The sequence below is a fragment of the Pseudorca crassidens genome, chromosome 20 (genome assembly GCF_039906515.1).
Source record: "Pseudorca crassidens isolate mPseCra1 chromosome 20, mPseCra1.hap1, whole genome shotgun sequence".
In the NCBI taxonomy this organism is placed as follows: domain Eukaryota; kingdom Metazoa; phylum Chordata; class Mammalia; order Artiodactyla; family Delphinidae; genus Pseudorca; species Pseudorca crassidens.
Genome location: NC_090315.1, coordinates 15,524,128 through 15,541,659, shown reverse-complemented (window position 1 = coordinate 15,541,659; position 17,532 = coordinate 15,524,128). Strand labels below are relative to the sequence as shown.

Sequence of the window (17,532 nt, the reverse complement as noted above, 5' to 3'; positions counted from 1 at the left end):
GCACACAGGATCTTTGCTGCGGCATGCAAACTCTTAGTTGTGGCATGCATGCAGTTCTAGTTCCCCAGCAAGGGATCGAACCCAGGCCCCCTGCATTGGGAGCACAGAGTCTTACCCACTGGACCACCAGGGAAGTCCCTGATATTTTAATTTGTATTTCCTCATTGAAACAACAGTGGCTTAGTTAAGTACATTGTTTACAAATAGAAAAGCTTTTAATTTTTTGCTGTTATTATTTAAATTTTTATTGTGTTATATTCAGAGATTGTTTTGTTTCAAACACCCTCCTTTTTAATTTTTTTTACTTTTTTATTTTATTTTATTTTTTTGGTGGTACGCGGGCCTCTCACTGTTGTGGCCTCTCCCGTTGCGGAGCACAGGCTCCGGACGCGCAGGCTCAGCAGCCATGGCTCACGGGCCCAGCCACTCGGCAGCATGTGGGATCTTCCCGGACCGGGGCACGAACCCGTGTCCCCTGCATCGGCAGGCGGACTCTCAACCACTGCGCCACCAGGGAAGCCCCCTCCCTCCATTTTTATACTTATATTGTAATCACAGAAAACTACTTCTCCATTCATTTCAAATTGAACCTTACAACCACTATTTAGATTTTTCATAGGCTCTTCTTTTATCTAGATTGCCACCCTCCAGGTTTTATCCCAAATATCCTTTTTAATAGATTCCCTGACACTCCTAGTTTCCCCAGACAATTTCCTCATACCATTCACTTACTCTGCTCTCTCCAAAATTATGGTCTCCTTGTTCAGTTTTTAAATAACTGTTTAATATGATACATAACTGCTATAATATCTAAAAATCATTCAGATACTTTTCCATAAAGAATAAGAATGGTTGGTTCTAGATGTAAGGGGATAGAAGGGAAATCTGTGAAATGTTATGAAGTAAGCAGACTGAGCATCTAGGAGGGTTGAATAATAGTGAAACTCAACTGAATATATGTTCATTATACACATCTCTATGCGCAGCAGGGAATGAACAATATTGGTGGAGACATCTCTGTTTGATTGGATAACTGCTTAAAGAATTATTAGGTAAAACAAGGACCTTTTTCCTTTTACACATTTGGCTGAGCTACCTTGAATTTCCTTTAGTTCCTATATATATATAGGAAGTAAAGTAGGAAAAAGTGCACTTAATCACTGCAGTAAGATATGAGAGATTAGAGGTAGGGAGAAATGTCTTTTGAGTGTTGTGAAATTATTTAAGTGATTATTATGATATTCAACTGCATTACAGTGACTTTGTAATATTTTCATTTAGTATCATAGTTTGACAGTTATCATTTTATTCTAAAGTTAATCATTTAACACCTGCTATGTCCCAGTCAATTTATTTATTTTGAACGAAATAGGAATTATATATTCCTTTGGGATGGTTTGGGGATCAGAAACAGCAAAGCAAAGTGAAAATTTATGTATATGTGTTGAAAACTGTGACATGAAGAAAAGAATCATGATGTTGTGATTGAGAATAAACATGGATCTACTTATAGTCAGCAGGGCAAGCATTTCTTTGCAAGAAATGTTTAACCTAAGATGAAAGGATGAATAGTCAGCCTTTCATTGAGCCCAGGAGAGGTGATTCTTAGGAGATGAAATACCCTGTAAAAAGCTGTATGAAATGGAAAGGTTGTGGGCATAATCTAGGAGCTGAACAGTAGCAAGTATCCTAAGAGAGTAAAGAGGACAGTTTCTTCCAGAGAAGTCTTTAGGTAAGCAAAGGCCATATTATATTCTATGGTAACATGTTTGGATTTTATTCTAAGAGTAAAGGAAATGATTAATACTATTAAATGGGAACTCCTAAACTTTGATTTATATTGGAATCATCTTGTGAAGTTATTAAACATGTAGATGCCCAATTACTCCTTTAGATTTGATTCACCTTGGTCTGGGGTGGTACCCAAATAGCTGTACTTGTAAGAAGCTCTCCAGATTATTCTGATTGACACCTAAATTTCAAATCACCACAATCTTACATAATCTCTCATTATTCTCTCAGCTCATATTGTTTTGATTTAAAACTACCTAATTATATTGAAAGTTTTAAGCCATTTATTTCTTTTCAAGAATTGTTTTCATTTTGTATCCTATTTTTAAGATAGAAACTGTATGTTTTGCTGGCTGCTAGAAAGTTATCTTTGTTTGCTTTTTTGTTTTCTTTTAGGTTTACTCTCCAGGTATAAGACCAAGAAGTTATCTCCAGAGGACATTTATGAAATCAGTTTATCCTGATGGAAGATAATAGGAGGAAGTAAAACTCCTTGTCTTAAAGGATCTATTTTGAGAAATGAGTGGCAGAGCAAAAGTGAGTTTGAGGGTCAACAGGGACCTCGAGATAGATATCTCAGTCAAGTGAAAATCATCTATAACATGCCAACATGTAGAAAACATTCATCTTTTACTCTGAATCAGAGAATTCATAATAGTCAGAAACTTTATGAATATAGGGAATGTGGAAAACCCTTTAGCTTTGGCTCAAATTTTGTTCAACATGAGGAAATTCATTCTGGTGATAAACTTTTGATTGTAAAGAATGTGGGAATACCTTTAATAGTGTCTATCGGGAGTTCCCTAGCTGTCCGGTAGTTAGGACTTGGTGCTTTCACTGCCGTCGGCCCAGGTTCAATCCCTGGTCGGGGAACTAGGATCCCGCAAGCCACGCGGTGTGGCCAAAAAAAAAAAAAAAAAAAGTGTCTAAGTGTACATCAGAAAATTCATACTGGTGAGAAGCTATGAATGTAATGTATATGGGAAGGTCTTTAGTTGTAGCTATCAGCTTACTCTGCATCAGAGATTTCGTACTGGTGAGAAACCCTATGAATGTCAAGATTGTGGAAAAGCTTTTCTACTTGTTTTTTTCCTTACACAGCATCAGAAAATTCATACAGGCAAGAAACCCTGTGAATGTAAGGAATGTGGGAAAACTTTTAGTGCATGTGGTCAACTTACCTGTCAGCAGAAAATTCATACAGGCAAGAAGCCCTGTGAATGTTAAGGAATGTGGGAAGGCCTTTAGACTTGATTTTTACCTCATTGAACACAGAAGAATACATACAGGTAAGAAACCTTATGAATGTAAGCAATATGAAAAAACCTTTAGTGTGTGTGAACAGTTTAATTGACATAAAACAGTTCATACTGGTATAAAACCTTTCGACTGTAAGGTATGTGGGAAGGCTTTTAGTTGTAATGGCAACCTTAGAGTACATCATAGAATGCATACTGGTAAGAAATCATATGAATGTAAGGAATGTGGGAAGACTTGTGGGAGTATATTCTCAAGCTAGTGTACATAAGAAAATTAATACTGATGTGAAACCCTACAAATGTATAGAATGCGGGAAGGCCTTTAAATTTAGTTTCTATTTTACTGAGCATCAGATAATTCACACTGGTGAAAAGCCCTATGAATGTAAAGAACATGGAAAGGCCTTTATTCATAGAACAGATCTAAAAGAACATCTGAGAATTCATTCTGGTTTAAAACTCTACGTATGTAAAGAATGTGATAAGGCCTTTAGTTGATGTGGACAGTTGACTCAACAGCAGAAAATTCATACGGGTATAAAACCCTATGAATGTAAGGAATGTGGAAAGGCCTTTAGTCATAGTGGAGACCTTAGACCATATCAAAGAATTCATATTGGTGAGAAATCCTCTGAGTGTAAAGAATGTGGGAAGGCCTTTAGACTTAATTCATACTTTACTGAACATCAGAGTTTTCATACTGCTGAGAAACCCTATAAGTTATGTAGGAGGGTCTTTAGACAACATTCACATCTTTATTGGCATCAGAGAATTCAGAATGTAACGGAATATAGGAAAGCCTTTCCATGTCATTTTCTGTTTACAGAATAGCAAAATATTCATGCCAGAAAGAAGTTCTGTGAATGTGACTCTTTCCAGACATGTTAATTTAATAAGTGTGTAACAGCCTTCTAATACCTCTCAATCCTTCTTAAATTTTAGGAAGTTCGTATTAGGAAATAAACCTGTTAATGTAACTGTTAACCAAGAATTCCAAGAACAGAGACCTGGTTGAAGAAAAAAAGGAAAAAAGCGCTTTTATTTGGGGTTTGTTAGAACTGCAGCCCAAGACACACAACCCACTCGAATTGTGTTCTGCTGGACTATAAAATGGGGTAGGCTTAAAAAGGTAAAAAACTGCAAAGTTACATAAGTTGTCAAGAATTAGGATGTGAGCTGGCGCAAGAGGTAAGGGTGCTTGTTAAACAAGGATGCTTTGGGGTTACATAATTGTGTCAGGGGGTGGGAGACTTTTAAACTACAAGGTTGCAACTAGCAGCTGCTAGCAAATACTGTTTTGAAAACAGCTGGTGCTGTCCTTGAGTTTAATACAATTCAGAGAAAATTCAAGTTCTCAGTGATGCATGAATGTGTCTCAGACCAGATCCTCAGTGTCTGCCAGATTACATTTTTGTATGCCTGAACTATGAATACTCCATTATAATTTCAATTTGTCATCAAAATAATTGTGGGGAAGTTTTTAATCAATGACATATACACTTATCATCATTGCCTTTACTATCTGTGTGATAGTGGGCAACATATTTACCCTTCTGTGTGTCATTTATAAAATGGTACCCACCTAAAAGTGTGGTTGATAGTTTATAACATGTACAATTTTGCAAAAACTACCTGGCCAAAAAACTCCTTTGAATGAAAAATAGATATGATAATTTTTATTATTATCAACATTATACTTAATGAGTTTCTTAATATAAAGACATAATGAAGGTAACAAATTTAGAAAGCCATTCATCACTTATTGTATTTCAGGAAATTCATCTTTGATAAAATCCATAAGAATATAAAGAACATGTAAAGATCAAATGCAGACTTCATTGCTTAAGTTCTACCAGAAAATTAGAGCTGAAAAGTAACCCTAAGGATTTAATGAGTGTGAGAATATTAAGAATATAGCTGGTGAAACATCAGGGAATGGTGTGAAGGATTTTACCAATAATATAGAAGTTAAAAGGATAACAAAGAGCAAACTGCCTAGAAAATATTTACCAACTTTATTATGAAAAATTTCTGACAAAAACATAGAACGCATTCTGTAATGAACATCCATTTACCCTTCACCTAGATTTGAAAATTTACACTTTGTATATTTGCTTCATTTTTCTATAAAATATAATTTTTGCTGTACCATTTAATAATAAATTGTAAACATTGTATCACTTTACCCTCAATAAATCAGTTTGTATCCTAGAAGTTAGGATATTACCAAAATATTATAATCATACCTTAAAAATTAATTCTATACATTCTAATATTCAGTCCATATTTAATTTTCCCTAATATTCTCAAGAATATCTTTTAACAAGGATTCACTCTCCAGGCTCATACTTGTTAGTGGTTATGTCACTTTTAAACTGAACAGCACTCCCCCATCTTTGTTTCATGGTTATGTTTTTTTGAAGAATCCATCACAGTTGTCTTAGAATGTCTTAAGTTCTTGGTTTGTCAAATTTATTTCCTCATAATGTTGTTCATCTTGTTACACTGTTTCTAAATTGGAACTTAAGTAGAAGCTTGATTTGCCTCTTGTTAAACATTTTTAGCAAGAACACTTCACAGGTATCTGTGACTGCCAGATCTCTCATTATAAAACTAGCTTATTTTTTTGCAATTAGTAAGTAATTGGGTAATAATTTGCACCTCCTCTTGGAAATGTATAATAATCTATATGTATAAAACAAGTAATAGATTAAACTGAAAGTCAAATTTTAAATTATAACCCATTCAGAGAGGACTGGTACTAAAATGTTTGTATTTCAAAATTTGTGAGATGTAGCCAAACCTCTACTCAGTGTGAAATTAACATCCTTCGATGCATACAGAAAACTAAAATTAAGGGATGGGACTTTTTGTTATCTCCCACCTCAGCTCCTATTCCAGTGTCTTTCTCATATATTAGGCACTTGATAAAACTTGAAAAAAATAAGCAGTCAAGTGAAAAAGTTAAAATAAAACGAATGCTAACAGAAGGAAGTAGTTAATGCAATTTAAACTAGAAATTAATTTTAAAAAACACTCATAGACTTATCCAATTTTTCCAATTTAAATTAGAAATTAATTTTAAAAAACACTCGTAGACTTACCCAATTTTTCCAATTTGATAAAAGAAAAGAAAAATGACACAATTATAGCAGCATGAATAACAAGAGGGATATTATTAACACAGATACTGATGTTGTTCTTTGTGAGGAAATATTATGTAAATTTATTTCAATATATACAAAATTCCAGTTAATGAATTATTGTCTAGAAAGTGAACTCTATTGAAATTGATAAAACATAATCAAGCCTGAAAAGACCATTAATGAGTGGGAAAGTTAAATTTAGCAAAAAAGCTCCTTTTTATGAGCCAGCACTTACAATCTGTTAGCTCCTTGGATAAAAACTTCAAGGAGATAATCCTTAACAGAATTTTCCCAGTTCATGCTGCATGACTGATGTAATCCAGATGACAAAACTAGAGAATAGTTATTAAAAGGCAAATCTAGATGCGTTCTAATTAAATAGAAAAGGCAAAAAGCTAAATAGAATATTTGTCAGCAAAATGATATAAAAGCATTATGCAGTAAATTCTCATTTATTTGAAATAAACCAGCATTGGAAATTTCTAATTATGTACATATCTAGCTTAAATGATTGAAAACAGAACTTGATTAATTCTCTTTTATCTTCTAGATTCATTCTCTTAGCCTTACTATCACTGATGTTGTCCTGATTTCTCAAAATGAAAAAGTGCTCTCTCATTTTAACATTTTGAAGGTGATACAATTTAACAATCAGTGGCATCCTGTAATTACTTTCAAGCAAATACCAACCAAGATTTTTATGTGTATGAAAAGCTTTCATTGGTATTTTCTGGTAAGATCAACAGTGTTCCAGTATCAAAACATTTTATATTTGATGGAATGTATTGTATGTATATACACATGCCTATACACACTCTAGACATAAGGATTTAAATTTAATTCTTTATAAGAGTTTCTTGAAAATAACCGCCAAAACAAAGGCACTTCAATGTTTTTGTTTAGATTTTAATAAATGGTGCTGGGACTCTTATACATACAATACATACCACATACAGGCAGCTCCTGAAAATCTAAATAACTTCTGGTGAATATCAGAGAATACCTGAAGTACTTGGCATTAGATCGTCTTAGGAAACCCGATGATCTAAGACCAGAACACGAGAGAATATACACCACAATTTAAAAAGTAAGTGTGGCATAATGTGATCTATGTCTAGGGTTTGTCACAAGGAGCATGAGTGGAGACAATGGCAACAGTGAGATTGCTGGGAGAAGTAATTTCACTTTCTTAAATATCACTCTTTCTTAAATTTCACTCTTTCTTAAATTTCACTCTTTCTTAAACTAGTTAGTAAGTACTATTGTTTGCTTCTGGGAGAATGTGAGAGGCTACTGATTGGTATTAGAAAAAACAGGAGCATCCCTATACTTAGGACTAGCTGGCAAGGAATTTTGTACCACAGTAGCCCTCCTGCTAGCCTGTCTCTCTCTAAAAACAAATCAGAGTACAAATCAAGGCAGCACATCCTAGTCCTGCCCTGAGGCAGATTACATCAAAAGGATCCTCAAGTGTAAAACTGAGTATATGTCAGAATACCAAACATTTGATAAAAGTAGATTCTCATATAATAGAGAAACAAAGCTAACCAACTGGAAATACTACCAGTAGAATAAACAGAACAGGACTTTTAAGTATGAATAGCATCCTCAAAATGATGTGAACATATATACTATATCCCCAAAACAGAATCTACTAGAGATTACACAAGTTATTTAAATGTTTTTGTGAAAATAACTCAGTAGAAGGACTTCTGTTTCTAAAAAGATGGAATACATGTCCTTTTCCCTGTTCTTCCTGCTAAATACAACTCAAAACTCTGGACATTATATATAAAACATACAAGATGACTCTCAAAGATGAAGAGAAGCTAGGGACCACAGGACCTAAGGAGCAACATGGGGTGAGTTCCACAGGTTTCATTTTTATCCCAAACTTGGAGCTAAAGAAGCTGGTAATTGAAATGCTAATGTGCAGAGACTGAAAAAAAGTCTCAAGAAAAGCCTGTTCTCTCCAACCAGAGAAACAGGAAAGGACAGCCTAACAAGTCAGGAAACTTTTAAACAACTGCTCTACTTCAGGCAAACACCACCAAAAAATCTGTGGCCCTATCCCCACCACTGACACCAGAGGCCAAATGGAGACTCTAGCCCTCTGACCTTTATTAGGTTGTAAAAAAGTATCCCCAATGTCCCCACCAGATTGTGTCAGAAAAAGTTGAGTATGAAGTCCACCCTTTAATGGGCCCCTCCACTACCAGTACAATGTCAATGGTGCCTAAATGGGGAGCCTGACCTTCCATAACCAATGAAAATATTGTTCAGGAAATGAGAAATCCAGAACAGCCTCAGATGAAAATGATTTTTAACAACAGGCATACCCTCAAAGAATGACTTCCAGGATTTGTTGCCAACAAAACTATCCCCAAAGAATGCCTAAAGAAATACCTGTAAACAAAAATGAAACATTAAAGAATCGTGGAAAACAAGGAACGTAGACAGAACACGATAAGAGCAAAACTGTGGGTAAAATAGATTTTCCTTTCCTTAATTATGTTTGACAGTTTAAACAAAAATCATAACACTGTCTAATGTGGTCTTCAAGAAATATTCAAGTCAATTAGAAATGAGAGAGAAAAAAGGAAAGTAAGGTTTCTACACTTACAGTGGATAAATGTTGAACCATTATACTTCAGTATGTACAGCTGGCCCTCCATGTCTGTGGGTTCCATATCCACAGGTTGAAAATACTTGAAAAAAAAATTCCAGAAAGTTCCAAAAAGCTAAACTTAAATTTGCCACATGCTGGCAACTATTTACATAGCATTTACATTGTATTCCCAACTATTTACATAACATTTATATTTTATTAAGTATTATAAGTAGTCTAGAGATAACTTATAATATACAAGCATGTGTGTAGGTTATATGCAAGTACTACACCATTTTATGTAAGTAGGGAATTGGGCATCTGTGGATTTTTGGTATTTGCAGTGGGTCCAGGCATTAATACACTGTTCCAGGGGACAACTGTATATATTATGTCATGCCTAGAACAACTCTTAAAAAAAATATAAGAGACCCCACAAATACTCCAAACAGAAAAATAGCAGAGTAGGAAACTACAGCAGTCCATCCAACCACAAAAGTAATTAATAGACTGGCAAAAACAGAATCAACTTTTTCAAAAATCTGGTAACTAATCAAAAGCGTACAGCATTCAGAGAACTTCTGAATCAAGAGAAAAACAAGTGTTATCATAATAAGTGAAGTAAGAAAGACAAATACCATATGATATCACTTATATATGTAGTCTAAAATATAACACAAATGAACTTATCTATGAAACAGAAACAGACTCAAAGATATAGAGAACAGACTTATGGTTGCCAAGTGGGTGGGGGAGGGATGGATTGAGAGTTTGGGATTAACACATGCAAACTACTATATATAGAATGCATAAACAAGTTCCTACAGTATAGCACAAAGAACTATATTCAATATCCTGTAATAAACCATAATGGAAAAGAAAAAATAACCAAGTGAATCTCAGAGCTTTGTGGTATTTTAATTTACCCTGGTCCCATGCCTCATTCCCCAGCTCAGCAGCAGTCTTGACTACAACAGCCCACACTCCCAATACTGCTATCTAGAATCTATAGGAAAGGGGAAATCACAATAGGAAAGGCAAATATATATTAAGGATTGAAGATTACTTAAATAACCCAGTATGTAGATTAAAAATAAATTTTTAAAATTGTAAAAGTGATAACTACAATAAACAGTAAAAGGATAAACATGAAGATATAAAAGAGAACATCAAAATAAAGTCTGGGAGGAGGGAAATATAAAAATATATATCTTTTAGAACATGACTAACTTGAATGATTATCAGTTTAAAGCAAGTAGATATAGTTATGGGTCAACATACTTGAACTCCACGGTAACTACAAAGCAAAAACATACAATAGATTCACAAAATATAAAAAGGAACTCAAGCATATCACAAAAGAAAGTCATCAGAAAAAAAAAAGGACTGCAAAAACAACTGCAAAACAAGGATTAAATGGCAATAAATATACACATATCAATAATTACTTTAAACATCATTGGACTAAATGCTCCAATTAAAAGACATAGAGTGGCAGACTGGGGGAAAAAGAAAAAGAACCTGCAATATGCTGCCTAAAGACACTCACTTCAGGGCAAAAGACACAGACTGAAAGTAAGGGGATGGATAAAGATATGTCATGCAAATAGAAAAGAAAAAGGGGGTAGCAATACCCATATCAAACAAAATAAAGGCCATAAAGAAAGACAAAGGCATTACATAATGATATAGGGATAAATACAAGAGGAGGATATTACATTTGTTAACATGTACATACCCAAAACAGGAACACCTAAATATATACAGCAAATGCAGACATAGAGGAAGAAATAGACAATGCAATATTATGAGACTTTAACACCCCACTAACATCAATGGATGGATCATACAGACAGAAAATAAATAAGGCAAGAGATCCTAAATGACACCAGTTGTACTTCATTGATATTTACAGGACACCATATCCAAAACAAACAAAAACAAACAGAATACACATTCTTTTCAAGCACCCATGGAATGTTTTCTAGGATAGACCACATACTAGGTCACAAAAGCCTTAGCAAAGAAGAGGATAGAAATTATTTCAAGCATCTTTTCTGACCACAACGTTTGAAACTAGAAATCACCGACAGAAAGAAAACAGGAAAAGAAGGAAAACATAGAGACTAAACAACATGCTACTTTAAAACCAATGGATCAATGATGAAATCAAAGAAATCAGAAAACTTGTGGCAAAAGAAAATGAAAACACAACATTACCAAATCTATGATGCACCAAAAACAGTTCTAGGAGGGAAGTTCATAATGATACAGGACTTCCTCAAGAAATAAGAAAAAAATCTCAAAAAAAAAAAAAACCCAAAAAACAACCTAGGGACTTCCCTGGTGGTCCAGTGGTAATGAATCCACCTTACAGTGCAGGGGACATGGGTTCGATCCCTCGTCAGGGAACTAAGATCCCACATGCCGTGGGGCAACTAAGCTCGCACGCCACAACTACTGAGCTTGCATGCTTCAACTACAGAGGCTGCAAACTACTGGGCCCACACACCCTGGAGCCTGCGCACCACAACTAGAGAGAGAAAATCCACATGCCACACCTAGAGAGAAGCCCGCAAACTGCAACAAAAGATCCCACATACCTTGACAAATATCCCGTGTGCCACAACTAAGACCCGACACAGCCAAAAATAAATAAAATAAATAATAAATGAATCTTAAAAAACCAACCTAAACTACCACCTAAAACAATTAGAAAAAGAACAAACAATGCCCAAAGTCAGCAGAAGAAAGGAAGTAATAAAGATCAGAGAGGAAATAAATAAGAGATTTTTAAGCTTCCCTGGTGGCACAGTGGTTAAGAATCCGCCTGCAGGGGACATGGGTTCGAGCTGTGGTCTGGGAAGATCCCACATGCCATGGAGCAACAGCCTGTGCACCACAACTACTGAGCCTGTGAGCCACAACTACTGAGTCCACATGCTATAACTACTGAAGCCCGCGTGCCTGGAGCCTTGCTCTGCAACAACAGAAGCCACCGCAGTGAGAAGCCCACGCACAGCAATGAAGAGTAACCCCCATTCGCCACAACTAGAGAAAGCCTGCGCACAGCAATGAAGACCCAATGCAGCCAAAAATAATTAAATTTAAAAAAAAATAGAAAAGATCAATAAAACCAATAAGTTTTTAAAAATGGACAAACCTTTAGCCACACTCACCAAAAAGAAGAGAGACAGGATCCAAATAAAATAAGAAATGAAAGAGGAGAAATAACCAATACCACAGAAATACAAGAAATCATGACAGAATACTATGAACAGTTATATGCCAACAAATTGGACAAGCTAGAAGAAAGGGACAAGTTTCTAGAAACAGAGAGCCTGCCAAGAATGAGTCAATAAGAAACGTAATTTGAACAAACTGATCACTAGAAGTGAAATAGAATCTGTAATTTTAAAAACTCCCTACAAACAGAAGTCCAGGACTGGACGGCTTCACTGGGGAATTCTACAAAACATGTAAAGAAAATTTAATACCTATCCTCAAACTATTCCAAAAAATTTAAGAGGAACACTCCCAAATTCATTTTTACAAGGCCACCATTACCCTGATACCAAAACCGGACAAAGACACTACAAAAAAAGAAATTACAGGTCAATATATTTGATGAATATAGATGCAAAAATCCTAAACGTATTAGCAAACCAAATCCAACAATACATAAAAAGGATCATACACTATGATCAAGTTTGATTTATTCCAGGGTCACAGGGATGGTTCAACATTAGCAAATCAATCAATATGATACACCACATTAACAAAAGGAAGAATAAAAATCACATGATCATCTCAACAGACACAGAAAATCCATTTGACAGCATTCAACATCCATTCATGATAAAAAATTCCTATCAAAGTATGAGAGTGTATATGGAACATATCTCAGTAAAATGAAGGCCATTTATGACAAACCTACAATTAACATAATACTCAATGTGAAAAGCTGAAAACCTTTCCTCTGAATATTCAGAAACAAGTAAAGGACACCCGCTCTTGCCACTTCTATTTAATATAGTGTTGGAAATCTTAGCCACTGCAATCAGATAAGAAGAAGAACTAAAATGTATCCAAATTGGAAAGGAACAGGTAAAACTCACCATTTGCAGATGACATGTTAATCTATAGAAAATGCCAAAGTGCCCACCCCAAAAATATAAAAAGTAATAAATGAATTCAGCAAAGCTGCAGAATACAAGATTAATATACAGAAATCTATGGTGTTTCTTTAATAATAAAATATAAGAAAAAGTGGGAAAAAATCCCATTTAAAAGTATCAAAAACAATAAAATAACTAGGAATAACCTTAACCAATGGGGTGAAAGACCTATACACTGAAAACTATAAAACACTGTTGAAGGAATTTGAAGATGATACAAAGAAATGGAAAGATACCACCATTCTTGGAAGAATTAATATTGTTAAAATGGCCATACTTCCCAAAGCAATCTACAGATTCAATGCAGTCCCTGTCAAAATACCCATGACATTTTCCACAGAACTAGGACAGATAATCCTAAAATTCAAATGGAACCACAAAAGACCCAGAATTGCCTAAGCAATCCTGAGAAAAATAACAAAGCTGGACGTGTCACCTTCCTTGACTTCAGACTATACTACAAAACTCCAGTAATCAAAACAGCATGATAAACTTCACTGTAGCACTATTTACAATACCAAGACATGGAAGCAACCTAAATGTCCATCAAGACATGAATGGAGGGGGCTTCCCAGGTGGCACAGTGGTTAGGAATCCACCTGCCAATGCAGGGGTCACAGGTCCAAGCCCTGGTCTGGGAAGATCCCACATGCTGCAGAGCAACTAAGCCCATGTGCCCACAACTAATGAGCCTGTGCTCTAGAGCCTGTAAGCCACAACTACTGAGCCCGCATGCCACAACTCCTGAAACCCATGCACCACACCTAGAGCCCATGCTCCGCAACAAGAGAAGCTACCGCAACGAGAAGCCTGCATACCGCAACGAAGAGTAGCCTCCACTTGCTGCAGCTAGAGAAAGCCCGTGTGCAGCAACGAAGACCCAATGCAGCCAAAAATAAATAAATTTTAAAAAGAGAGAGAGGAATGGATAAAGAAGATATGGTATATATATACAATGGAATATTACTCAGCCATAAAAAAAGAATGAAATAATGCTATTTGCTGCAACATGGATGGACCTCGAGATTATCATAATAAAAGTAAGCCAGACAGGAAAAGGCAAGTATCATATGATATCACTTATATGTGGAATATTAAAAAATAATACAGGGACTTCCCTGGCGGTCCAGTGGTTAAGACTCCATGCTCCCAGTGCAGGGGGTCCAGGTTCAATTACTGCTCAGGGAACTAGACCCTGCATGCCGCAACTAAAAGATCCCACGTGCTGCAATGAAGACCTTGCATGCAGCAACAAATATGCTGCACACCGCAACTAAGACCCAGGGCAGCCAATAAATAAATAGATAAATATTGTTTTAAAAAGATACAAATGAACTTATTTACAAAACAGAAGCATACCCACAGATACAGAAAACAAACTTATAGTTACCAAAGGTGAAGTGGGGGAGAGATAAATTAGGAGTTTCGGATTAACATGTACACACTACTATATATAAAACAGATAACCAACACGGGTCTACTGTATAGCACAGGGAACTATACTTAATATTTTGTAATAACCTATAAGGGAAAAGAATCTGAAAGATGTTATATGTATAACTGAATCACTTTGCTCTACACCTGGAACTAACAACATTGTAAATCAACAATTCGTCAGTAAAAAAAAAAAAAAGAAACAACAACAACAAAACAGCATGGTATTGGCACAAAAATAGTCATGCAGGTCAATGGAGCAGAAGAGAGTCCAGAAATAAACCTATGCACCTATGGTCAATTAATCTATGACAAAGGAGGCAAGAATATACAATGGAGAAAAGACAGTCTCTTCAACTAGTTGTGCTGGGAAAACTGGACAGCTAAATGTAGGACAATGAGATTAGAACATTTACCTCACAACATACACAGAAAAACTCAAAACGGATCAAGAACCTAAATGTAAGACCGGAAACCATAAACTCCTAGAAGAGAACCTAGGCGAAACATGTTTTGACATAAATCATCACAATATTTTCTTACATCAGACTCCCAAGGCAAAAGAAATAAAAGCAAAAAAAACTAAATGGGACCTAGTTAAACTTAACAGCTTGTGCACAGCAAAGGAAACTTTCAAAAAGACAAAAGGACAACCTACAGAGTGGGTGAAAATATTTCAAGCAATTCAACCAACAAGGGGTTAATATTCCAAAATACACAAACAGCTCATATAAATCAATATGAAAAAACAACCCAATCAAAACATGGGCAGAAGACCTAATTAGACATTTCTCCCAAGAAGACATACAGATGGCCAACAGGCACATGAAAAGATGCTCAACATCACTAATTCTTAGAGAAATGCCAATAAAAACAACAATGAGATATCACCTCACAATGGTCAGAATAGTTATCATCCAAAAGTCTACAAATAAATGCTGGAGAGAGTGTGGAGAAAAGGGAACCCTCCTACAGTGCTGGTTGGAATGTAAATTGGTACAGCCACTATGGAGAACAGTATGGAGGTTCCTCAAAAAACTAAAAATAGACTACCATCTGATCCAGCAATTCTATCCCTGGTATATATTTGGAAAAAACTAAAAACACTAATCAGAAAAGGTACATGCACCCCAATGTTCACTGCAGCACTATTTACAACAGCCAAGCTATAGAAACAACCCAATTGCCCATGAACAGATGAGTGGATAAAGAAGTTACGGTAGAAAACAAATGCTGGAGAGGGTTGGAGAAAAGGGAACCCTCTTGCACTGTTGGTGGGAATGTAAATTGGTACAGCCACTATGGAGAACAGTATGGAGGTTCCTTAAAAAACTAAAAATAGAACTACCATATGACCCAGCAAGCCCACTACTGGGCATATACCCTGAGAAAACCATAATTCAAAAACAGACATGTACCACAATGTTCATTGCAGCACTATTTACAATAGCCAGGACATGGAAGCAACCTAAGTGTCCATCAGCAGATGAATGGATAAAGAAGTTGCGGCACATATATACAATGGAATATTAGTCATCCATGAAAAGAAACGAAACTGAGTTATTTGTAGTAAGGTGGATGGACCTAGAGTCTGTTATACAGAGTGAAGTAAGTCAGAAAGAGAAAAACAAATACCATCTGCTAACACATATATAAGGAATCTAAAAAACAAAAATGGTTCTGATGAACCTAGGGGCAGGACAGGAATAAAGACACAGACGTAGAGAATGGACTTGAGGACATGGGGAGGGGGAAGGGTAAGCTGGGACGAAGTAAGAGAGTAGCACTGACATATATACACTACCAAATGTAAAATAGATAGCTAGTGGAAGCAGCTGCATGGCACAGGGAGATCAGCTTGGTGCTTTGCCACCACCTAGAGGGGTGGGATAAGGAGGGTGGGAGGGAGATGCAAGAGGGAGGGGATATGGGGATATACATATGCATATAGCGGATTTACTTTGTTATACAGCAGAAACTAACACAACACTGTAAAGCAATTATACTCCAATAAAGATGTTTAAAAAAAGAAAATGTTATGGTAGAGATTGGTTCAAGATGGTGTAGTAGAAGGACGTGTGCTCACTCCCTCTTGCGAGAGAACTGGAATCAAAACTAACTGCTGAACAGTTATCAACAGAAAAACACTGGAACTCACCATAAAAGATACCCCACATCCAAAGACAAAGGAGAAGCCTCAATGAGATGGTACAAGGGGTGCAATCACAATAAAATCAAATCCCATAACTACTGGGTGGGTGACTCACAAACTGGAGAACAATTATGCCACAGAAGTCCACCCACTGGAGTGAAGGTTCTGAGCCCTACGGAGGGTTTCCCAACCTGGGGGTCTGGAAATGGGAGGAGGAATCCCCAGAAATCAGACTCTGAAGGCCAGTGGAATTTGATGGCAGGACATCGACAGGACTGGGGGAAACAGAGACTCCACTCTTGGAGGGCACACACAAAGTAGGACCCAGGGGGAAGGATCAGTGACCCTATAGGAGACTGAACCAGACCTACGTGCTAGTGTTGGAGGGTCTCCTGCAGAGGCAGGGGGTGGCTGTGGCTCACCGCAGGGACAAGGACACTGGCAGCAGAAGTTCTGGGAAGTACTCATTGGCGGGAGCCCTCCTGGAGTGGAGTCCACACACCATTAGCCCCACCAAACAGCCTGTAGGTTCCAGTGCTGGATTGCCTCGGAACTCAGCCCCACCCACCAGCAGAGAAGTGACTTAAAGTTTTACTAAGTTCTGCCCACCAGAGCAACACCCAGGTCTACACATCAACAAGTCCCTCCCATCAGGAAGCTTGCACAAGCCTCTTAGCCTCATCCACCAGAAGGCAGACAGGAGAAACAAGAAGAACTACAATCCTGCAGCCTGCAGAATGAAAACCATAATCACAGAAAGAAAGACAAAATGAAAAGGCAGAGGACTATGTCCCAGATGAAGGAACAAGATAAAACCCCAGAAAACAACAAAATGAAGTGGAGATAGGCAAACTTCCAGAAAACAAAATTCAGAATAATGATAGTGAAGATGATCCAGGACCTCAGAAAAAGAATGCAGGCAAAGATTGAGAAGATGCAGGAAACGGTTCACAAAGACCAAGAA

General features: G+C 36.6%; 1 long non-coding RNA gene and 1 pseudogene across 1 annotated transcript in view; one reads left to right on the top strand and one right to left on the bottom strand.

Moving 5' to 3' along the window:
* Positions 1-6,029, top strand: part of LOC137215301 (uncharacterized) — a 38,385-nt gene extending 32,356 nt beyond the window's left edge. The window contains exons 3-5 of the long non-coding RNA XR_010939230.1: positions 2,188-2,328; positions 2,893-3,080; positions 3,993-6,029. This is a non-coding gene — a long non-coding RNA (uncharacterized lncRNA). The remainder of the gene's footprint in view (positions 1-2,187; positions 2,329-2,892; positions 3,081-3,992) is intronic.
* Positions 1-17,532, bottom strand: part of LOC137215290 (large ribosomal subunit protein P1 pseudogene) — a 42,878-nt pseudogene that overhangs the window by 4,245 nt on the left and 21,101 nt on the right.